We start from the raw sequence: 5,855 nt of genomic DNA, 5'->3' as shown, positions 1-5,855 counted from the left end.
TCCCTTCTTTCTCATCCTCAGGTTTGTGGTGTTAGAACTTTGGGCCTTAGTGAATCTGAGTGAAATCCCCAACAGCTACAACTGCTGGAATCATTCCCCACTGGGCCACAATCTGGGAATTCATGATGTTGGGACTGGGTTTTACTCAGCTTTGTCTCTATCAGCACCATCTACAGGGCCCTGAATCTGGTGGAAACCTATTAAATGTCTTTTATCCTGGATAAATCATGAGTCTTGGAAGGGTACTCCAAAGAGAAAAAGGAAGACTTCTAGAAAGGCAGGACCTGCTTGCTCCCCACCACTCTGCCCCCCACAAATTGCCTAGGACAGGCTTTGAGTCTTAGGGTTCTAAGGAACATGGCTTAAACCACTGAGTGAACCTGATTCCCTTATTTTAAGATGAAGGGACCTGTATGCAGTTTTACAGCCAGATAGGGACCACGTGGGGACAGCTAATCTAGATGTCCTGACTTCTGGTTCCTTCTGGTGTTCTCTCACTTTCCTCCAGTCTACCCCAGCCACCTGGGACCTGTGTCCATCCTACTGATCAACGAACTTCTGCTAGGGCCTTCCTGACCCTGGTTTCTAACGTCCTGCAGTAGCTCTGGCAGGCCCAGGGTTTTCTTTTCTTTCTTTCTTTTTTTAAATATTTATTTGTTTCTTTATTTGGCTGCACTGGGTCTTAGTTGCGGCATGTGGGCTCTTCATTGCCACATGCAGGATCTAGTTCCCTGACCAGGGATCGAACCCGGGGCCCCTGCATTGGGAGCGCAGAGTCTTAACCACTGGACCACTAGGGAAATTCCAGGCTCAGGGTTTTCACCTCTGCCTTCTCACCTTTAGCTGGGATTCACCATCAAGAGGAGACAGAGAGGTAGTCTGAGTTCCCTGGAGTGCCTTCTGCTGGGCATTGCCTGCCTCTTCCAATTCTGATTGCCGGCCTCAGACCTTGGCAGGGTTCCCTACGACTCCTGGCTCGACCTACTGGCTGGAACCCCAGACTGAATTCTTGCTACAGCTGGCTTTGGGCTCTTGGTTTCCATCATTGTCTAGTGTTCAAGTCTTGGCCCCAGCAATGGCCTGGAAGTATCTGCCTTAGGCTGTTACAGGAGTTGCATATTCTGTCCTGTAATCTGATGTGAAAGGAACAAGTGTTAGTCTGTGTGTATGTTTAAGCAGCTTTCATGGATTAACACTGAGGTTAATACTGAGGTAACATAAAGTTGTGGAAAAGGCGTGGCTGTGAAATCAGACTGACTAGATTGACTAGCAGTGTGTGATGGGTGATCTGTCTAACCATGCCAAGGCGGTTTCTTCATCTCAGTTTATCCTCCTGAGTGCTATATGGGTTAGAGATAATGTACCTAAAGTAAAAAGCAGATAAGAAGCCTGTGATAGAAAGTAACAACTAGTACCTTTGAGTTAAATTGTGTGTGTACACATACAGGGACTAAGTGCTCATTTCATGATGTTTGCAGTAGTGAAGGATCCTGAAGTGCCTCTGGATCATCAAAAATTACATTATAGTCAGAATCATATGAATACATATTTTCTCTACTACTTAGAATATTGATAATTATACAGAATAATATTAAAAAGAGTAGGCAACATCAATTATATATTTAATATGTGCTAGGCTGTCCTCTACATAAACTACCTAATGTAATCTTCACAGCCTTCTGAGATACATAGTATCATTATTCCTATTCAAAAAAAAATTTTTTTTTTACTTATTTTTATTTTTATTTTTTGGCTGCATCACCCGGAACGTAGGATCTTAGTTCCCCAACGAGGGATCGAACCCATGTCCCCTGCAGTGGAAGTGCAAAGTCTTAACCACTGGACTGCCAGCGAAGTCCCATAACTCCTATTTTTAAATAGAGAAGTGGGATTTAGCAAAGTTCATTAAAGTGATCAAGTCACATGCATAATAATTGATGGAGCTGGGATCTGAGGTGGAGTTTGATTCCAGAGCTTGAGTTCTTATGCCATTTAATCTTTCACTGGGCACACCTTTAACCTTGATGTTAACTTCCTTCTGAGATACATAGTATCATTATTCCTATTCAAAAAAAAATTTTTTTTTTACTTATTTTTATTTTTATTTTTTGGCTGCATCACCCGGAACGTAGGATCTTAGTTCCCCAACGAGGGATCGAACCCATGTCCCCTGCAGTGGAAGTGCAAAGTCTTAACCACTGGACTGCCAGCGAAGTCCCATAACTCCTATTTTTAAATAGAGAAGTGGGATTTAGCAAAGTTCATTAAAGTGATCAAGTCACATGCATAATAATTGATGGAGCTGGGATCTGAGGTGGAGTTTGATTCCAGAGCTTGAGTTCTTATGCCATTTAATCTTTCACTGGGCACACCTTTAACCTTGTTAAGGGATGTTAATTTTTTTTTTTTTTTTTTTGGCCGACCGTGCAGCATGCAGAACTTCCCTGACCAGGGTTGGAAGCCATGTCCCCTGCAGTGGAAGCAGAATGTCTTAACCACTGGACCACCAAGGAAGTCCAGGATGTCAACATTTCTTAACCCCTCTTTCCATTTTCCCACCTAGGGCTATTGAGGAAAGGTTTTCTTCCCACTCTCCCCATGTGGGAAACTGCTGAGGAGGAAGCTTTCACCTCCCTCTCCACCCCAGTACTCACTCTTCCCTGAGCGAGGAGTCCGCAGTCACACTGGAGAGAGGTTAACAGGCCTGGGCCACGTCCTACCAAACAGTCTCCAAAGCAGGAATTTCCACTCCACTTCCCTCCTTTCCCGTCTCCACCGGGCAACGAACTCGTCTCCCTTCCTGGGGCCCATTTCAGAGTTGTGTCAAGCAGCGCTTTCTAATTTAGCTTTCACCAGAAATCCCTGTGCTTTCTTTTTCTCAAAAGACTTTTTCTTTTGAAATTATTTGACTCACAGGGAATTGCAAAACAGAACTGAGAGTTTCTGTGTACCCTTCGCCCAGCTTTCTCCAAAGATAACATATTACATAACTAGAGTACATTATCAAAACCAGAAAATCAACACTGGTGCAATACCATCAACTAAACTATAGACCCTATTCGAATCTCAACAGTTTTTGCATGCACTCTTTGTGTGTGTGTGTAGATCTATGAAATTTACCACATGTATAGATTAATGCATTGATAACTACCACCATAATCAGGATACGAAACTCTTCCATTATGCAAACAAAACAAAACCTCCCTCCAACTACCCGCTCCAAGTCACGCCCTTCCCTCCAACCATAACCCCTGGCAACCTCTGATCTGTTCTTCAACACTATAAATTCATCTCTTGAGAATGCCATATAAATAGAATCATACAGTATGTAACCTCTTGAGACTGGCTTTCTTCCCTCGGCATAATGCCCCAGCTTGTTCCCTTTTATTGCTGGGTAGTGTTCCACTATATAGATGTACCACATTTTGTTTATCCATTCACCTGTTGAAGGATGTTTGGATTGTTTCTAGGTTTTGATTATTACAAATAAAGCTTCTATAAACATCTGTGTACAGTTTTTTTTTTTGGTGAAGATAAGTTTTGATTTCTCTAGGGTAAATACCCAGGAATGTGATTGGTGAATTACACAGTGAGTGTATGTTTGACTTCGTACAAATCTGCCAAACTGTTTTCCAGAGTAGTGGTACCATTTTACCCACGGGCAATGTATGAGATCCAGTTTCTTTGCATCCCTGCTGACACTTGGTCTTGTCAGTATGTGTGCTTTTGGCTAGTGTGGCACATGTCAGCTTTTAAGAGTAGAAACCTTGGACACCTTCTGATTATCAGCGCTGTGTGTTTGTATGCACTCTGACTGGACCGAATCCTGGAGGGGAGTAGAGTGTACTTAAGGTTCCGAATTCTTATCAAGCGTCTCCTGTATGCCAGACACTAGCAGGTGCTAGGAAATAAACAAAAATATTGTATTTGAATTTGAGGACTCAATATGAGGCAGAGGAAATAGATAAGTGGATGGGTAAATATGATTATGAAACAATGTAGCAAGTACTATGGGTATATGCAAAGTGCTGTGGACACTGATAAAGGAATTGTGCCTTAGAACAATGGTTCTTAAATTTTAGAATTGGTAAGAATCACCTGAAGAGCCTGTTAAAAGTACAGATCTGGTCATCATCCTCCAAAGTGTCAGATTCAGTAGGGTCTACCGCAGGGTGCCAAGAATTTGTATTTCTAACAAGTTCCCAGATGCTATTGATGCTGCTGGTCCAGGGCCCACATTCTGATGGACAAGAGTTTGTCTTAAAGGATGAATAGGAGTTTATCAGGTGAAAAATGAGAAGAGTCATGAAACAAGGAAGAGCATGAGCAAAGGCTGGGTGATGAAAGTGCATGGTATGCTCTAGGAATGGCCATTATCTTGTATGATGAAAGTACAACTTAATTTAAAGGGAATAAACAGAAATTGTAGATTAAGGCCAGACTACAAAAGATCTTAAGTGCTTACCTTAGGAGTTGGGTAGGCAATAGAAGTCTATGTTTGAAGAAAAAAATGCTGGCAAGAGGGCAGAAGCTGAACTGGAAATGGACAAGACCAGTTAGGGGGCTCCTGTAAGAATTCAGATGAAAAGTAGATCAGGACTACACTTGGGCAACAGAGGTGGATAATAGGAGAACAATTTTAGAGACATTTCAGAGATTAAATGTCTAAGATTTGGTGACTAACTGGATGTGTAGGGAGACAAGGAAATCCAGAATGAGAAATGTGGATGGTAGTGCTATTAATGGAGACAGGAAATACACAGAGGTAGAGAAAGATTAGTGGTAAGGTATGAGTCTGTTTTTTGGTCACCAAATCTGAACTGACTGAGGAATATCCATCTAACAATATCAACTATGAAGTTAGAATGTGGGATTTGAAAAAGGCAGGGCTTGGGGATATGTCACAGGAGGGATTAAGACCAGGTGATGGGTATAGTCTAAGAAGTGAATTAAGACTGGAACCAAAGATGATATCAACATTAAATGGATAGATGGAATACAGGAGCCAGTGAAAGCAGCTGGTAAGAAGCAAAGAGCTAAAACCAGGACAATCATGTATGGTAAAGTTAAGAACAGAGAAGTTTTTAGAAAGGAGGAACAGAGGAGATGGTTAAGTGTTAACATGGCTTGAGACTAAACAGGATGGCATCTAAAAGGGATGAGTTGTCAAAGGCCATTTCACTGGAATCAGGGCATGGGTTGAAGAATGAGCCGGAGATGAGGAAGTGGAGGTGGCTGAATACCACTCTTCTAAGAAGTTTGGTGGTAACAGGAAGGAGAGGGCCAGGGCAATAGCTTCAGAGAAAGGCATGACTAAGAGAAAAATTTCTTCTGGAGGCCTCCAAAAGTCTCAAGGTGAATGTCAACAGTTTCCAGTGGCTAATCAATATTTATTTGTCTACCTGACTTGAAATATGCAAAACAGAGAAAACTATTTGATCAACTACTACTGATTCATTCATAGGAGGCAATTTGAATGTGGTAATCACTCTGGTATCTTTCTCAATAAATTCAGAGGCACATAATTAGTTTAGACTATTGTCTTTTGGTCTCTGAGCACTCCCTGTGCCCCATTATTAACAGCAAAAGATCCCACTGTTATTCTAAGCTTCTTCCTTTTAATAGATTTAAATAATCCCTTTATGTGTTTTGGACTCTCTTCAAAGGTGCTTCTCAAAGTCTTTTTTCCTATTTTGTACCTAACCTGACATATTCTGTGGGCTCCCTGATCTCTTCTGGGTAGCATTTTACAGTCTTTGAGAGATGTCTTTTTCCCTCCACAATAACCATTGTGACTATCACATTTTTAAGTGCTTGGATTTTTTTATTTTTTTTAAATTCTCAGTTACTCTTTC

The 5,855-nt window shown here is 41.6% G+C and overlaps 1 protein-coding gene and 1 non-coding gene across 3 annotated transcripts in view; both read right to left on the bottom strand.

Annotated features, from left to right (window-relative positions):
• GPR156 (G protein-coupled receptor 156) overlaps nucleotides 1–5,855 on the bottom strand; it is a 61,410-nt gene that overhangs the window by 36,445 nt on the left and 19,110 nt on the right. The window lies entirely within an intron of this gene.
• TRNAG-CCC (transfer RNA glycine (anticodon CCC)) lies at nucleotides 728–800 on the bottom strand. Its single transcript has one exon. It is a non-coding gene; the product is annotated as a tRNA-Gly (tRNA).

Source organism: Lipotes vexillifer, unplaced genomic scaffold (assembly GCF_000442215.2).
Source record: "Lipotes vexillifer unplaced genomic scaffold, Lipotes_vexillifer_v1.1 scaffold1106, whole genome shotgun sequence".
Lineage (NCBI taxonomy): Eukaryota > Metazoa > Chordata > Mammalia > Artiodactyla > Lipotidae > Lipotes > Lipotes vexillifer.
Note: the sequence above shows the minus strand (reverse complement) of the source record. Positions and strands in the feature narration are given on the sequence as shown.